Here is a 19,388-nt window from a genome sequence, read left to right as displayed (position 1 = left end):
AGAACACCTAGGAGAACAGCTGCCGTAATTTGCAGGTATGTGTGAGAGACTCAGGCTGCAAACTAACTGCAGATAATTGAGGACCCACAGACAAACACTGAAGAGGCAGCCGGTAAGAAATAGGACTGTTATTTAAGATTTCTGCTGCTGCAGTGCTTAACGTGGGATAGTTGCAGTGTGTGGAGTCCTGCTAAATGTGATTTGTGCACTTTGACTTTGAAGGTGACTGCAGTCACAACAAACATGTGTTTAACATTGATGTAAATAATAAGCTTTGGTATATGTGTGTTTATGTTATGGTTATGTATTTGGGCATAGTGCAGTATGATGGTGAATGGGCCAGTGGGCTTTTAGATTTTTAATTGGTGCATAAAAGTGCAAGACATTTTAGTAAACCCCTGCTTATGGACATGGAAATTAGATTAGTTTAATTATAGTTTATGCTATTAAGGGATTTATGTGTTGCAAATATTTGGCATGTACTAATTGTAATATACATTTTTCTAAGGTTTTTACCTGACTGTTGTCCAAGGACTGATCACTGAAAAGAAAAATGAAAACAAATACCCCTTCAAGTGTGGAGTACGGTTAATAAAAACACTTGACAACAATAGGTTGTACTAATTATTAAAAGCATGGGGGCAAATAAGTGATACACAGGATTTCTTGTTCCATACATGGGACATTTTTCCAACCATGTTAATGTTCTCAAATAAAAGACATTTTTTTTAAATATTCAGTGTGAGCTCATGATACCCCAGTACAACCCTTTTTTTTTATTGAGGAGGCTGTTCTATTTCCTTCACAGCTTGCTTTATAAACCAGCACCATCATTGTGCTTTTACAAACAGCAACTTTTACATTTTTTTTTTTTTTTTTTTTTTTTTTTTTTTTTTTTTTTTTTTTTGGACATTTGTCATCTATATCTAATTGTTGGGAATGCAACATGATTTTACATTTAAGTCTCATAAATTAATCTGAATGGCTTGCTGTCTTTTACTTTGAGCAGAAGCCGTGTCAATGCTTTCAACTGCGATTCTGCTACTGCTTGAGATGTAAAAACTAAGGCTCCTCCTACAAAGTGTTGGCGATAGTCCATGGCTGTTTCTCATTTGAGGTGAATTGGGAAAATAAAGAATAGAACATTAAACCCCAAAAAGTTGAACTTTTTTCCCATCTTGAAACAATAAGCACACAAAGTCGTCTCCGCGCCCTTCATGGGTCAGTGGCTTTAACCTGGAAAGGTCCACAAATTTGTCACAGTTTGTCTTGTCTTTGTTGTTTTCCCTCCCTCCTTGGGCCTGCACGCTGCAGCTGAAGTAACTGCAGTCTGCTTGTTGCCACAGTCCTGTCTGCACCTGTCAGTTAAATTCCCAAAGATGTCAAAGTCTCCCTCATCAAAGCCCTGCCCTTTCCCTGCACCTCATACATCATTCTGATGCCCCTTTTTCCCACCTCTACCATTGGGCCTTCACACCTTCCCACTCTCTGACTTGGGGGATCCTCAGGCCTGTGATGTGTGATCCTTAATGTTTTTTTTTTTTGAGCTTGCCTTTTCTGTCAGCGCTTTGTTCTCATATATTCTCAGTGGTCCCTTTTTTAGTCCAGTAATGTTGTTTTCTTTAGTGCTATTCTGTGGGCTTGTTGTAAAAATTCCATTGCATGCCATGGATTTCCCTTTCTTCATGGCACCAAGACACAAACCATAAAAAATGTTCCTTTTACTGGTAGTTTGTAAATTAAACATAGTCACTCTGCAGATGCCTTTAAGAAACCTGGCACCCACTGTGATAAACAACAGAGACGGCGATCCAGAGAAAAGAAACGAAACATTCATTGTAAGTTTAAACATGTGTAATTTCAACCACAGCGCCTATAAACTTGGGAGTGAGCGCTTTTTGTGCAAAGTTTACAGTGAAAAGTCTGGAGAATAAGCTTTCGTGTTCTGTAGCTTTGATATGCAAAAGGATCCACCATTTAGATTTGTTTCTTTTGAACTAAGTATATTCAAACGTCGTGCCCTGCACTGCGCTTGATGCACATTGCTAACCTTGAGCAAATTCAAACCAGAAAGCCACTCAAGTCATGTGTCCTGTTTTGACCAGCCGCCTGAAAATGCGATTGGCAGCAAGGTTGTGCAGCGCCAATGTCAAATGGCCTCCAGTTGTTTTCTGAATGATTTTGTTTTATCTTTGGTGTTACACCAAGAACCACCTAAAATAGAATTTTTGTATTATTCACCATGCATACTCATTTGCTGGTCAAATGAAAACATTACTTTAACTATAAATCTGCCAGGGGTATGCATACTAACGGGCTTAAGTATATGTTTAGGTAAGACGGGCTCTTATTGTGCTTTGTTGCCTCACTTGAGTGGGAACTACCAGTCTTGTATCTGGGTGCAATATGCTGGTGAAGATTCTCAGTCATCCAGGTCATGGTCACACAACTATAGAATTAATTCCAGTCAATCATCACCTCAATTCTCATCCTGATATGAGTGATCAAACATCGCGCCTTTAAGCCAAGCCAATAACAACCCTAACAACTCCTCGTTACAGAGGAGTGGACCAGTTTTGGTCCAATCTGCTGGCTTAATGACTTTAACGACCGCCCATTACTAAGTTGTGAACCTGTTTCGGTTGAATTTGCATGTTATCTAAGCCATTACAAGGCCTTTGTTTGGCAGTAGTATAAAGCTTGGTACTCCACATTACTCCAGACTTTTTGAATTGAGAAAGCTTCCTGGAGAGGAAGCGAAACGTCTTCAACTACGGAAAACAAGTCCAGTTGTTTTGTTTTTTACTTTTTTTGGAAATTGTATCTGGTTATTGATTGTAAATGTACACCAAAACAAATCAAGTTATTATCCTTTGTTTAATATGTCTATTATGTTTGTACATAAGTTTTGTGCAGCAGTAGGATGTTATGCTAAGATGTTTTGCTTGTAACCTGTTTTATGAAATATACTCTGCTGCTCCCTGTTTGAGGTGTTGGGCGCCATCCTCCCTCTGTAAGATACAGGCGCGCCCTCATTGGGCTTAAGTTTTATTTTTTGCCACCAGTATTGGGGAAATTTATAGATCTGTTTAATATTCATTTTTCCCCCCTTTGATATAAGAGCCCTCAGCTCTTTCTTGGAAAACAAAAATATACATTTCATATTTTATAAATTTGCACCCTATGGTTACCTCTCCTGATCTGCTGAGTCGGCTCCATTGCCAAAAAAAAAAAAAAAAGCTTTTTTTTTTTTTTTTTTTTTGCCCTAAAGACTAATAAACTGGATAGGATCACTAATGATGCGCTATCGTACCTACAGTATGCACACACGGTAACTGGTGGGATCCAATCAATGCTGGTACACATATAAATATTCCCAATACTGTGAAATACTGCATTCATTTGAATATCTGATGTTGCATATGCTTTCAGGGAAGTTCCTTCTAGATAATTTCCTCAGAGGAAATACTATGCTGAAACAGTTCAAAGTAAACACTTTGCTCCCCAGTAGTCGTCCATATAACGCCAACATGTGCTACTAGGTGGTTGCTGACCCTGGCTGCAAGTGTAGATAGTGATGGAGGGGGGCTCAGGCAAATAGCCCAGGGCTATAGTGATAGCTGCTGGAGTTGGCATGTTGCTGACGGGCCACACAGTGATGCCCACCTGGCCGACCGGACTCCTGCTCTGGGTGAGGAGGAGATAAGCCCTGAGAGAGGGCCTTTATCCTCTCCGGAGTCCTCAGGGCCTGAGAGCTCCAAGGCTCCCTGGAAAGGAAGCAGAAGGTTTTATCAGCCTGATAAGCTCACACAGGAAGCACAACTGTACAGGAAGAGAGAAGGTCAGCTTGATTAGGAAGTCTGGGTCTGATGTTCTTTAGCAGAAATGGTATTATTTGTGAAGGCTTTGTTAGGTAGCATATTAAAGACCATCATTTTTATGGGACATGCTGCTAAAAGTTAAGATTAAACAATTAAATTTATTTTTTTTCTTCTTTTTTTTTAAATGTTAAACTGTAACTCAAGAGCAGTGTGTATCCAGGCTATAACTGTAAACTTAAAAAACAATATGACACTATCCAGCGCAGAAAATGGATCTTCCCAGTCTATTGATATAATTGACATAAGGATATAAGAGGATACATTTTTAGCAAAGTTAAAGGAAGGAGCATTTCTAACAAATACTAACGAGGTTTGTTTTCTTTTTCTTCTTAATAACCAAAGGACACAAACAGTGATATAGGATTTAACCTTTCTCTTTTTAACCTGGCCCTACACCTAGATTTTGCTTCACATCTTTTCTTTGTTTGATTTTAGAGAAAAAAGAAGTAGTACGGTCATCTGACCCAACAAATTACACCTTTTCAGGGTCATACCTGAAAGAAAGTGTTGTCACTCTAATAAAAAAAGGACACGTATTAAATACTGTTATTGTCATTTCAGCTACTCTGCGTATTTAGCTTCGTGGAAGTCTGGTAAAAACACAAACATAAATGATTCAGTCAGAGTTGATTATGCATGCAGGTGCAGTTGAATAAATCATATAATTATCAACAGTAAATTTGTTTTAGTAACTCAATTTAAAAAAAAAAAATTGATTTATTAAAGCACATATATATTTAAAGCTTTCATTGTTGGAAATTTTGATTACCATTGGTGAACAACAAATGAAGACCCAAATTGCATTTCCTCATGTTGCCTGTGAAAAACTATTTGTAATACAGAAATGTTGGCACACTGAAAAGCCCATGGTCATGCTGAGGTGTTATGAAAGCCCAGGTTGCTTCAACAGCGGACTTCAGCTCGACTTCATTGTTGGCTCTGGTAACTCTCATCATCTTCTTGACAATTCTCCATAGCCTCTGCACCTTTTAGGTTGGGTAGGTTTGTTGGCCAATCTAGCACACTGATGACCCTGATCAATGAAACATGTTTGACTCGGTGGGCAGATCCTAACATCTGCTGGAGGTGCAGATCAGTGTCTCCATTAAACTTATGAGCAGAGTCAAGCATTGCTTGACTCTGCTCAAATGCTCAAATATTTCCTGGAAAACTTCTGCGCTGACTTACAACACCAGCAGATTGCATAGCCAGATGAGGGTCGAAACTTCACACTAGACCTCAAACAACTTGGATTCTGTTACACCGCAATTTTACTCCAGATCGTGACCTTGATTTCCTAATTAATCTTCTTTCACATGAAAAGAGGACAGTATTTACTGAACAAGTCTAGTCCTTTTCCTCTTTAGCCCAGGTAAGATGCTTGTGATGTTACCTCTCATCAAGTAGTGGTTTAACACATGCAATGTGACGGTTGTAAGCCATGTGCATTGCTTTGAAGTACTATCCCGTTTCTTATGCACCTCTTTCTACTACAATTTTTTTCCTTCCACTCAATTTTCATCAATATCCTGCAGCTGTCTGTGAATACCCTTGTTTAAGTTAGTGGTGATGATTCTGCAGACTATAAAATGGCAAAAACATATTTAAAAAATATATTTTTGTTAGTCTAAGATAATACTGTATTTTCTGACTATAAACTATAACGATTATTTGCTGAAAGCCACAATCTTTAAAATCATTAGGAATAAATGCCTGCAATACAGCAGTCCCTAAAATCTCAGTTTAATTTTTAAGTTGAATTATTAAACATGAGGGTCCATTTTATTTAAATACCCTGTAGCTTATTGAAGGACCTCACTAATTTGTGCAGAAATATTTCAACTGCTGCCCCTCCTGACTTTAACCTAATCTCCAAGAGGCCACTCCAATTTGAGAACAGCTTGGAAATTGAGTATAGTTAAAGAAATAGACACCTTGTTGGTTTTTTGTGTCAGTTTCTTTCCTGGATAAAACAAAACAGGCTTTTATAAAAATCAAACATAACAACAGCAACAAACCGTTGTGTAGTGAGGTTTTTATTAATGGTTAAAGAAAGGCTTGTGTCAATGTCAAATGTGTTGCATCATTTCCATAATATTTCTATATGATCTTAAACTAAATGAAGAAGCAAAACAAAATCCTGAGTATTTAATCTACAGTGGCTCATTTCCAACTCCTCTTTGTACTCTTGTTTTTTTTTTTTAAACGCCTAAAATGCCTATGAACATTCTTAAATGAAACGAGTAAAAGTTCCAGGGTATGCTGATGCGACTAGCAGAGCATGAATAAATGCGTCTATAATTCCTGGGAAGAGCCAAACCATCACATATTTGAGGGTTTCCCTCAAGATGATTGAGAGTGATTTTTTTTATTTTTTTATTTTTTTGTCTGCAGTTGTTGTGGATACTTTCAGACTAGGTATTTCCCACAGTGCATGTGTGCACCATTAAAATCATTGCAGTTGATATTAAGGTATGTCTGTGTTTTCATCATGAAAGAGATATAGTAACTGGAGCTGACACTAAAATCCAAGCCAGGCCACTAACGTGTTCCCACAGGCCCAAGCACATATGTTTTGCTGTGATAAATCATCATCTTTGAACTTGTCATGGAGTTAGCATCGCTTTCAGAAGGCATTTATCCCCTTTTTACTTTTCGAATTAGTCAGAAAATGTTGACGGCGTGCCAGGGAAGGGAAACCAAATCAAAAACGTGAGACTGGTGTCCGGAATGGATGTTGAATCAACGCTGAACAGGTGGCTCGTCCTATGAGACAGGATGGCTGAGAAAATTTGCAGAATGAGGGTTCTTCACCCTAAATTGTACCTCAGGATAACAGGAGAAAGTTGAATATATTCTTAGGGGGATTTAAGATGTTGAACTCTCCTTGTTCTGTCGAAATTAATGTACATGGCTTCTACTTTTAGTATCCCCTCTAGCAACTTCCCTTTTTTTGTTTTTAGGATTGCTGTGTGCACAGTTTTAAAATTATTTTTTTCTAAAGGAAAGAAATCAGATTATTCAGTATTTGACCTGCCAAGTATCGGTCAGAACTGATCAAAAAGAAAGCCGACGGATTTCAGTCTCTGGCAGCTAAACCGTTTAAAATTGTTTAAATGTGTGGATTAATGCAAAGTTAAAAAAAGGGAACAAAAAAGACACAACTTAATTAGAAAAATAGAAAGTGATAAGGCACAACACCAAGCTGAACGTATTTTCCATCTTTGTTCTTGGAGGGATAACTTGCAAATTCATTAATTACAGAACAGCCCCTACAGTAATGTTTCTAGTCTAGGAATTCTGCTGTGGATTTCCCTTTCATCCTCAGAAGCCACATCTGGAAATAAATAAATAGAATTCCCTTGGTTATTTCATTATTTTTGTGCACCTCACTTTCTCTTAGCTAAATTTGATTACATGTTCTGTGCATTAATTTATTTAGACATAAGAAAATACTGCAATGTTGTCGCGCTAAAGAGTTTTTTCATTTCCGATTTCCCATGACTGGTCAACAATCAGCACTCGGTAAAGAAAACTGATGTCTTTGTGCAGATTTTCCTTAATAATCCAAAAACGTTTTTCTCACGATGATTTGCGTTATTTCTCTACTTATACGATCCTAGTAAGAGACAGAGTAAGAATCTCTAGATCAGTTTCACTCCAGAATAATTTTTACCTGGAAACTATCAAAACCTGAGAGAGTCTTATGTTCCCTTGAGACATCCCCTTTTAACAAATAGTTTTTAAGGGTTCTTAGTGTGGCATGCTGGCAATTCTGAAACCTTCTATGACAGTACAGAAGAGGAAGAATCAGTTTTAACAAATATTCATAAACTTCTATAGTCAAATTAAAGTCAATTTAAAATGCATTTGAAATATGTTCATACTTCGAAATCATGTTATAATCCATAGGGATTTTTTTTTCTTCTTCTTTCAATTGAAAACATATTAACCACTGTAACGTTGTGTCTAATATCGACAGAGTTTACGGTCTTCTCATTTCTGCTGGAGAGTGTGTTGTTGGTGCTTCTAGTACTTTATCACAGTCATTCCACCTTAATTGTGGGGTTTTAGTGCATTTGGAAATTTCTGGATTCTTATTCAATTTCCTTACCGGCCATGTATTGATTGATTTTTATTTATTTTTTGGTTAAAAAAAGCAGTCTTACCTGCTGATCAACGTATCTTTGTATGAGTGTGCATGTTTTAAATGCAGCTGGGGGGGTCTAGTGTGAAAGAATTGAGAGGTGTCAATGTGTAGAAAAGCGCTGTTTAAGTCCGATCCATTTTCCCACTACGGGTGTAACAGGATCTCATAGCCCAAGTCAAAGTGAGGTCTGTGTCACAATGACCTCTCCAGGTGCTATGAACAGTTTTTCATGTGACTTTATGCGGAGGCGAACGTGTAAACTATGATTACAGACCCCTCTGTTAAAAACTTGGGTTAATTCACCGTAGGAAGCTACTATAATACTCTGACATGTCACTTAAACCCACATAGCTTTATCAAATGTTTCTCCAGATACATACAGCTACACTCGAAGCAGGAAAAAAAAAATCAGCTGAAAACAGAGTTTTTCTGCAGAACAGTTTGCTAAAGTGGCTGGCTAACTTTACCATGAGCAGCCTCTTTTGCTTTGAACGTTATAAAACTCAATGGTTGCTTCAGCTGCACTCTGTGCAACTCTCTTTCCAACCCAGACTAGCTTTCTGCAGATATTGGAATCAAATTCAGCAGGACAGGTGACACAATATGGACAGACTATGAGTCACAGCAGCTTCTCTATCCATGAACATTAGTCACTGTATCAGCTGTTGACAGTTGTTGCTTATATTCAGGGACTCTGATACAGGGACGCTGATCCAATACTTGGGTTTGCTTTACAAGTTCCTTAGCAGATCCCTGATATGAAGTAAGAATAAATCCCGTAAACCCTCCCATCGTATTCTTGACAGCCACATTGCCTTTGTCTTGATAATTCCAGTTCTCTCCCACTGGTATGTGATGACTGTAGGCAAATGAAAGGTCCTCCCATCGCTTTGTTCCAATGACGACAAAGAATAATGGCAATGTGAATCAAAAACACTGCGTTTTTCCGGCAGTGGTGTCTGGTTTTCTCTTGATTATGTATGTACCTCAAACAAGACAGGGATTGGTCCAATGTAACCTTTAACCCCCCCTGATATAGATGCTCTGAGAAACCTGGGAAAAAATCTGGTTTCCTCACATTTCTGCTTTTGGAAAAACACTTTAGTCAAGTCGAAGGATGTGGCATGAGAAAGAAATGTGGTAGTCAGAGTCTTTATGTGGCGACTGATGTAAAGCTTCTTCAAGGATGACCTGAAGGTCTGATTTATAATGGGTTTTGTGGTTAGAACCTGAGTAAAAGGTACTTGAATACAGGCACAGACGGGCAAGATTGACTGTCTGTGTGACCCGTGGCCACTTTGTGACGAAATTCTACAGAGACTAAACTGAAGATTGGTCGTAATTCAGAGTATCAGTTTTTATGGCGATTAAATTTGTGCCAATAATGAAAATAACACCTTACCTATAGTATGATGTTGGAGGTTTTTGAGCAACCCATCAGACCTCAAAAAATAAAAATAATACAATTACTAATAATGTTGCAGTACTTAATACTGATTTAAGCTTTGTTCAGAGCAAGGGTGCAAATGAAAATATTTGAATCCGTAGGAAAAAATCCAAAACTACCAACACAAGGATGGATGGCTGGCTGGCCAGGCACATCGCTTTAAAAACCATCAAACTTTGACAAGTACTAGTTGTGCGGTTGGCACTGAGCTGCGGAGTAAAACATTTGGCTGGATTTTTTCAGCATAACAATATTTGAGTGAAGCTTGGCATGAGAACTGAGCCTATCAGATCTTATTTACGATTATGACCTGACTTGTAGGGTAAAATTACCTTAACCTGATCACAAGCCGAATGGATGCCTCTGTCTCTTTCCAACGTTTTTTTTTTTCTTTTTTTCTCCACCTGATCTTGAAACATAAACAGTTTTCTTTCAAGTCCAGGCTGCTCTGCCAAATAGTCAGACGCTCGCTGTCTGTTGTTTTATTACCGTATACCTTGCTGCCAATATTTGTTGATTTGTAGTGCACACACAACCGCATAAGACGACCCGTTCACATGAACTCTCCGCAGGTAAAGTTTTACTTGGCATGTATTTTCAATACATGGATATAGCAGTCGACCTCAACTTTCGTGCCATTTGGAACCATCTGAGGAGCTGCTGTCTGTTCCCGTGTCTGGCTTAGTCATCAGAGGATGAGTATAAAACCCTGATTGTAACCTAAGAATGCAGCTAAGTGAAGCTTTGTGACAAGCGGTAGCGTGATGAATGGAGTGACATCCTGGGGAGAGGATGAGCAGTACTGGCTGTAGTTGGGGCACTGGTCTAGCGCGAAGGATCCATCAAAATCTGCTTTTTATTTCAAACTTGTTATATAGACTTCTTCTCACCTCCGTTGCCGGTTTGAGCTTCTAAACAGGGCAGCTGTTTAAAGAAATAAAATAACGTCACTATATAACCTGGACACATGACAGAGATCTAAGTCCTCCGTTCTTAAAAGAGGAAAGTGGGACAATTAGCTTTGTGACCCAACGCAGGAGGCCAGAGAACAATGTACAGTATCCCCGTCTGATCTCAGAGATCATTAAGCTTCTGTACTGTGGATGGAGGGAGAGAATGAAAGATGGCCTTAGTTTATAAAGTTAAGTCACTCACCATCATTCTTTCCCGATCATCTGTCCACTTTCTGACTCCTTGAGCATAATTTAAAAGGATTTAAAAAAGATATTTACTTACCCTAAGAAAAAAAAGACTGACCATTAAGGTTTAGAGCATTATTGACTCCTGCAAACACTTACTATTACTGTTAGTTTATCTATTTATTACCTTCCAGAAATTATTAAAAATTGTATTAATATCTATAGTATTGCAAAACCAAACCCCCAGTTAAGTTATTTCAGACTCATATGAACATGATCTGAAACTTTTTGGACACTTTTTTCTCTTAAGTGTTGAATCTAATTTTATATTTATGATTGGATCCAAAAGACAATATATGCTTATCAATTTAATTTGGAGCTAACTGTGTTGTAAAGTGTCTTCATTTGTTGTGGATTGGTGCTGTAAAAATACACAAAATTTAGCTTAATTATAAAACCAACAATATTAATCGATTTGTGAGCATTTAATTTTCATAAAAAGTAGAAAGCAACCACAGATTTTTTTTTTTTAGTAACAGTGTTTATTTTGTGATTAAACACACATGGCTGGCAGCGGCGAAAGGACCATGTAAGCATACAGACAGTAAATAATTTACACACAGATCCGTAATGACAGTTCAAAAGAGAGGTGAACAGGAGTTAATGGAGATAGATGGTATGGTGTCCCCACCCGAGGCTGCTCGTCATCACTGACGCTTCCCAGACTCTGTTCCACTTCTTCATGTCTAAATCACGCTGAAACATGGACAGCTCCTGCCACTGTGGTAGATCTCCTCATCCTGGTACAAACTCCCACACTCCCTCCTCCAGTCCGTGGCTGGTTTGCATTATTTCCTCCTCAAAGCAAAATGTGATCTTTCAATCTGTGCACCAGTTGACTGGCCTGTATCAAAGGCTCTGTATGTCCTAAGCCTAATAGCAGTTAGATCATGTTTTCCCCCCTCTCTCTTCCATTTCCTTAAATGGGGTATTTCTGCTGGGTGGCCCGGGTTGTAATGCGCTTGGATCATTGATTCGGTTACAGTGTAGATTTTAGTGGTGCCAGTAATATATGGTCTACGGTTTTAAAGCGAGAACTGTCATGGCCATGTGTCCAAGAAGCCATTTTTTCATTTAATAGTCACACACTAACCTACTCGCATAGACTCTATTTAACTCGGAGACCAAATAATACTAACGATGGATGAACAAAGGGGGGGAATTTAATGCACCATACTGCTAACATGAGCCATTATGTTTAAGTGTCTTTTTTTGATTTGTCCCTTTGGAGGCTTTTCAGTAATCGGCTTCGCAGCACCGGGTCTGAGCAGGAGCAAATGGAAATTACAGACAGTTTATGGAATCGGGTTTAACCTGTTTGGATGTAAGTGTGCGAGAGAAAGGCCTACTCATTTCATGTTTTGTTCTGGGAAATCAATTCGTTTTACAGTGGTATGATTGAAAGCTTTCATCCGATCTCCCAAATTCATGGACCCTGTGGGAGATCTCTTTCTTTTGTTTGTCAGAGCAGGTTGTAATGTGACAGCAACTCAGCCGCAGTCCTATAATGTTCGACATATGTGTTCTCCGTTCTGAAGTGTGATAAAGGTTTTATTTTCCTATTTTAGGGGAGGAGGGAAAAGAATAAAATTGAACTTTTTTCACCCCATCTGCTCGGTTCTCAGATTCCACCCCCCCCCCCCCCCCCCCCCCCCAAAAAAAAAAAAAAATACCTCTGGACTTTATTTTCCCATCTGACTTTAATGCTTGGAGAACATAAAGAATGGCTACGGGCTTTCTGGTGAATACCAAATGGGAATGCAAACTCTGTTACCGTTTTTTTTGTGGCCCACAGTGCCAATAAGTAAGAATAAACTCCTGTATTTTTTTTATAGAAAATATTCCTTCACTTTTGTGAATGTTTTTCTTTGTTTGGCAGACTGGAAATCTTTATGTACTTAAAGAAGAGTCCGTACAAAACTGTTATCTTTTGTTTTGTTGCGTTCTCAAAGTCTAAGCAGAATAGTTTCCAGCTTTGCAGGGTTACTTGACAGCTGGAATTATATTAAATGTTTAAAAAGGCCAAACTATTATTGGCTAATTGAATTAGGGGTCTATCTGTGGTTTTGTGTTGGGATTTTCCTTCATTTCACTGTGGAGGATCCCCTCGCATGAAAAATGAGCACAGACTTAAATGAGGTGCGAGGTGTCAGTTTTGAGGCAGATCTTCTTCTGAATTGATGTGGTGTGACCCCAAAACTCATTAGAGAAGGATTTTGGATTCTTTCCCACCTTTTGTCATCAGAGTCTCTGAATGTTTTAGATCATCTTGCAGAAAGACTCCATTCACTAACGGATTCACTCGCATTGTTTGACAGTGCAGGTTAGAAAGCCGCTCCCTTAAAGTCACATTGCACATTAATTTTAATGAGTGTATTACAGAAACTTTAGAAAGATGGAAAATGAGTGATAAGAACAAATGCACAACAAATGCAAACACCTAACACCTGGACCGGATCACAGACAACAGGATTGTTCAGAGCAACTACAGCCAACTGAGATCAAAAACACAGTGTGCAGGCACAAACACACCAGTAACTGCTGGTAGCCTAATACACTGCAAAAGGGGAACTAAAAGTAGGTACAATTTTCTTGAAATGAGTGTATTTGTCCTTGATTTGAGCAGCCAAGTTTAAATGATCTGCCAATGGAATAAGATTTTTGCGCTTAAAGGCATACTATGCAACTTTTTTCAGTTAATTAATGTGTTCAATACCGTTTTGGATGATTAAATGAGTCATTTCAGGTCGAACAAAGGTTTTCTCGGCCGCCCTGGTGGTCTGTGGGGGAAATACCGTACTTGCAATTGCAAGAGCCCTCGGTTCGCACCCACAGGCTCAGAAGTCTCGTGCAAGACCGCGAGAGTCGGTCTTGCTTTACGGCGAGAACTCCATGTGTTTTTGCCCTGCCATTCACTATATGCACGCGCGAAAGCTACAACAAAGAACCGCGTGTTAACGTCAAATAAACATGCAAGCATATCGAGTTTTTTTTTTATTATTATTATTTTTATTATTACTTTTTAAATTTTTTTTTTTTTTGAATGTTGGCGAGGCGGTAGCGGCCGCCTCGCCAAGATAGCACTGCGGGAAACCCTGATGTTCATACTTTCACGGTGTTATTCATTGTTTGTACTGCCGTTTTTTCCACTTTTCGTTGCGTTCGCCTGTCTGCTAAGCTCAAAACAACCGCGCCTGGCTTGACGGAGAAACCAGAACAGCTGAGCATCTTTATGACAGTGCACTTTTACTTTCGCCCTCTGGGGGGAGCCTCGCTGGAAAATCAACCCCGGTTGCATAGTATACCTTTAAAACAGGAACAAATCATCTTATTTCAAGCGCATTATATCTACGTATCTTTTTTTAGAGGTCAAAATACTCATTCCATTGGCAGATGATTGTATTTACCTATGCAAATTAAGGGGAAATACACTAATTTTGATAACATTTTACTTCCCTTTTTGCAGTGCAGAAGATGTTTTCATCATTTCTTTTTCTGTTTCCAGAAAGCCAAACTGATGGGGAGAGTTTGCACCTAAAATGTTATTTTTTTTTCTAATTTAGACCATATAATGTTTGGGCAGGATTATTCACACAAACAATATAGTTCTATTATAAAAAGGCTTTGTCTATGTTTTTAAAAAAAAGCCTGTTACCTTCATGTGATGTAAGATAATTTTGAACAACATAATTCTAATCGTCCGCCAACAATATTGGGTGTTGAACACCAGTACTAAATGAAGAAACTTGTAATGGTATGTTATGATGTAGACCTATGAGCAGAAATGTATTGGTCAAAAACTAATCTTTTCTAAAGGGCTTCGACATGTCTTTAGAAAAGCTGAATACTGTAATATCAAATGTACATTAATCAATATTGATTCCTTAACTTTGATTCAATAGAAAATCAACATAACTTTACATCTAGATTTCCATTTAGATGTAGGTTGAATCAACATTGATTCCCAACAGCTCATTCAATACGTGTAGATCCAAATTTAGATGATGGTTGAATCAACATTGATATAGCATCAGTTATGGTTAAAAACCTAATCTTGATTCAACATGTAAGCCACCGACCACTTTATGTATAATTTAAATGTCAGGCTTCAACATGGATTCAATACTTCAGCCTAACCATATTTCAACACTCATATTTTACTATCTGGGACTAGTGCCGAAAAATAAACAGCAGCCTGCTGTCTCTCAAAATAAACAAAAAGCGACTACACGGCCTACTCATTAGGAGTTAATCGCCTTTGACCCTCTTGGCCCTTGTGAAGCAATTTTCTTGCTTTTAGGACACCGGCTTTGTTGACAAAAGGTTTTTTTTGCTTCAAAATGCACCCTCAAGCAGATTCCACAATGAAAAGATAATCAGTGCTACTCTCACTAATGTTATGCTTTTTGGTGTAAAATGATCTTCTTACTATCTCTTAATCAAATCTTCAGCATCAGTATAGGGGATCAAGGGGCCTAATCTGTGGTTGTGGAGTTGTCTTTTATCCAGTCAACATATGTAAAAGCATTGCATGTCTTTGAGATAAGGGTCTATATGACCCTCATGTGCAACTAGTCGCCGCCCAATAGGCACAACGCACAAGTCTTAAATTTCCAGCATAACATAAGCTGCTTTAAAATGATCACGGTTAATTATCACATGCTTTAAAACTTGAGTTGATCCTGGACAAATCATTGTTTGCTCATATTTGTGCACTCAGCTATTGGGGAAAAAATAGACATTCAATAAATATTCAAAATGAAAAGGACCAATGTTAAAATGAATGTGACACCATACCACCAACCACCACACAAATCTCAGAGCACTGTCTTAGAGAAAAAGAAGAAAATGCAGAGACAGATTGGTGAGACATATTTCTATTAAAATCGTAGTCCTCTGAAATGATGCCGTCTCAATATTAATCCTCTTTATATATTGGACAAATAATTCAAATCAATACAGTGTTTCATCACGCCACCTCTACAAGTCTACAAAACCCTAAATTTATAACTTTTTTCCTTTTTAAAATGTTTTATTTCTTTTTTTTATTATATAGATATACAATAAAGATATATTTAATGAAATGGGCATATAAAGTCACACCTACACATGTCCCTTTTAATCTCACCTTGAGAAGTACTTATTAAGTCTCTCAGTGGTCACATGTTTTTGCGATGGAACGAGTGGATGCTGAATGCAGAAGGTTTGCCACTAGTTATAATTAAAGACGCAAACATAGATTACAATAAGCTGAATTATCTTACCACCAGGGCAAAATACATAAAAATCACTTTGCAAATGGATGCATCACTGAAACACTCTGCAGACACAATTTGTCTTCACTATTAGGGGCTACAAGCAGATGCAGCGTCGTAAGTAATAACAGGTTGACAAAAATCTCCATGGGCAAATTAACTCAAGTTTTAAGGACAGGGGAATCATGAGTAAATGAACTTCTACGTTTCCATAAGTAACAGATGTACCCTCAAACTGATATGGTGGCTAAAGAATATTTTCAAAAGGAAAAGACAAACATCGTTTTAGGTTATTTGCATCTCCCGGTTAAGGTATTTAAGACACAGGTGAATGTCCATGTAAAAGAAAATGTATTGGAATACGTTTCTGAAAGATTGTATTCATGATTACTAAACTGACCATAGATAAAGGGCTGGGATATGTGCATGCACAATACTGAGTCAGAGAAGAGGGTGGTGCAGCGGCCAAAGGTGGCCAACGCCTGGTCTGGTACATGTACAACGGCTTAGTTATTTAATCAATGGCTTATATATTAAAATACTCTATTACAAAAGAAAAGATAGCTGCAGCCTTAAAGTGCATTTGACCTCCAACCTCAAGTAAAATATCCACTTGCTAAAACGATAAATCATTTGTTCTTTTGTATATGAAAAGCACAGCATACATGCCCCTAAATGTATGTTTGTTTGTTTAGAGATGTTGTGGGGAGGCCCTAAAGGAGAAGTACACCTTTCTAGTACAGTTGAATGGGAAATCGTGCACAGATTAGGTTTCTTGCCAACAAACATAACAGGAATGCTTCCATGTTTCTTTGGAAGCGGCGCTTTGTGTAATGTATCCCGTTATCTGGAATTCCTTCTGCAATGAAACATAATTAAGTGTCTTGCACTGTTTCACGAAGACCTTTCCATCTGGATGATGGCCATTCAGTGCTTAACTAAAGCATACAAAAGCAAAGGATAGATTTCAACATGCCACAAAAAAAGAAAGGAATCAGGGCCGGTTGGCTGCGTGCAAACTCAGAAAAATTTACACGCTGCCCTGTTGAGACCCTTATTTCATCAATGTTTGACCTGCAGTTACTCATTAGCTCCTTTGAACTTGTTTTCTTGAAGCTTTCTGTTGTCCCTGGAGTTTGTTATGCCACCATCATCATCTCCAAAGCAAGACAAACACTTCTAGCGTTGCTATGCATGGGAAAGGAAAACAACTCGCTGGACGTGAACAAAGACCTGGCATAAGGTCTGCTTGACAAGACATATTTATCTTGCTTTGTGCTTTACTTTTGAGTTGTTTGCCGAGTAAAATAATTTCATTATGTAGAAACGTGTGACCACAGTTTGCCAGGTGGTGAGTTTGGTTCTATTTGCATTGAAACGGTATCAATGGCACATTGATTGTTTCTCTTTGATTTGAAGGAGTTATTTTGTGTATGCACATACTTGTCTTAAGGGTAAATGTCAAATGTGGAAAAAATACATTCCAGTGAAATTTTTACGCTAATTTTGAAAACTATTTTACTGATTTAGGACAGAAAGCCAATGGAAATTGCAGCGTTAGAAAGACTTATCTTCTGTCATCACTTTGATTGCTAGAGTATTCAAACTTCTTGAACCTTTTTATAAGTTAAAATGACCTGCACCTTTTTCTTTGTGATTAAATAACACAGAGTGACGTGTGACCGTGAAGTGACAGGAAAATGATGCATGAACATTGAATCAAATTTTCTACAACATTTGAAGCACCGCTTTTCAACCCCTCATAAGAATAAAAAGAACACAGAACAACTCCAAAACCTGCAAAGACGTGGCCCTTGCAGAAGCAGCCAAGGAATTCAACCGATGGTAACTCTGGAGGAGTTGAAGGTGGCCGAATCTGTCTGCACGACAACCATCAGTACAGCATCCACAGAACTGGCCTTCGTGAAAGAGTGGTGAGTAGAAACAAATCCTGGAGGCTGCAGAAGGCTTGACACTGATTGACGCTGAGGCTCACCGTCCAGCAGGAGCTACAATAGTACGGTTCAGATCAGAGCATATATCCATGTATTAGAACCCATCCTGACCCACTCAAGGTCCACACCTGAGTACAGTTAGGGAGGCTGAATACAAACACGCGTGACACATTATAAAATCTCAATTTGACAAAAACCTTATGAAAATTACACATTATTTTCCTTCCACTTCACATTTATGCACTTTTTTGTTGGTCTTTCATATAAAAATCCCATCTACGATCCGCCAAACCTTGTGGTTGTAACAAGGTTTAAACAGTCTGAATACTTGTTCAAGGTATTGATTTAAAGCACATTGTCGACAGGAGGATCTGCGACTCACTCCATCCCGGCGCTAAACCAAAATATGTGCAGTTTAGCTGGTAGACGGCTTAAAAACTGCAGCTAATGTCTGCTTAGGTTCTGTTTTTGGCCCGAAATGGGCTGGCGTGGCCGAAGATGTTGAAAAGCCCTGAAGTCACACCCTTGCCGAATGATGGATGGAAAGTTAGAACAAAGAAAGCACTTTAAAAAAATGAGGCTTAACCGTGTTTCTGTCTCATGAAGGCTGTATGAGGAAATGCTTCATTTCTGTTTACCTAATAATGAATTAATTAATGAACATATGAATGTCTGAGCCATCTGAAAGCAAACTGAATCCTTCATCTTTAGTTTCTCTGAGGTTCTATATATAAAAAAAAATGTGTGTTTTGTAAAGTCTCTATGTATAATTTAGAAGAAGCTAGTATGGGAGATATGTTTCTTTTTTTTCTTTTTTCTTGGCTAAGGTATCAGGTGCTGTTTGTTGGGCAGAGGGAGAGCATATGGGCTAAATTCTGAGGGGTCTTGGCCCACCTTTATATGGTTGGCATATAAAGGTTGCTGCACCGGAGACGAAGAGGCAATGCCAGGAATCATAAGCCTCATAGTTCTGCCAGCACCTCCAATTGAAATCCTCCCATCCTTCCATTTCACCCCAGGCCATCAACTTTCCTTCAGCCATCATTCTACCCCTTCATCTCATTGCCCTTCTTCAAAGTGTACCCCTCTGGTGATTTAGCCGTTTGAGTAAATAGCCTCTACCAGAGAACTGGATGAGCTCAGCAGCCACACGGGCGCGAGATGCGAGAAAGAAAACTGAGCCGACTTGTTCCAATTTGCTCACATTATACTAAAGCAGGAGTACTTGCTGTTAAAATCCTTAGATGAATGATTCCAGACAAAGCAGACAAAGGCTAGATACCTTTTCCCCTTTTATATACATGTACAAACCAGGCATGGAATGGTCACTTTATGTTAAGTAATAGTTTGACAACCACAGTAAATCTCCACTTGTACAAGTGATTAAGTTTGTGTAGTAAAACGTTTGACCAATCTGACTTAGAATTTAACTCACTCATCTTAAAAAAATGAATTTCTGAACACACAATGTTTTTTTTTTTTTTTGTATCCCCATAAAGTC

General features: G+C 38.5%; 1 long non-coding RNA gene across 2 annotated transcripts in view; it reads left to right on the top strand.

Moving 5' to 3' along the window:
* Positions 1 to 48: 48 nt before the first annotated feature.
* The window catches only part of LOC110369087, a 28,449-nt gene continuing 9,109 nt past the window's right edge, over positions 49 to 19,388 (top strand). Inside the window, exon 1 of one of the 2 annotated variants that reach the window (XR_002428691.2) lies at positions 49 to 112. This is a non-coding gene — a long non-coding RNA (uncharacterized LOC110369087). Of the gene's footprint in view, positions 113 to 17,659; positions 17,867 to 19,388 lie in introns of those variants that run through there. The other variant, XR_004931797.1, reaches the window with a different exon arrangement.

This window comes from Fundulus heteroclitus, chromosome 10 (assembly GCF_011125445.2).
Source record: "Fundulus heteroclitus isolate FHET01 chromosome 10, MU-UCD_Fhet_4.1, whole genome shotgun sequence".
Classification (NCBI taxonomy): Eukaryota; Metazoa; Chordata; class Actinopteri; order Cyprinodontiformes; family Fundulidae; genus Fundulus; species Fundulus heteroclitus.
Note: the sequence above shows the minus strand (reverse complement) of the source record. Positions and strands in the feature narration are given on the sequence as shown.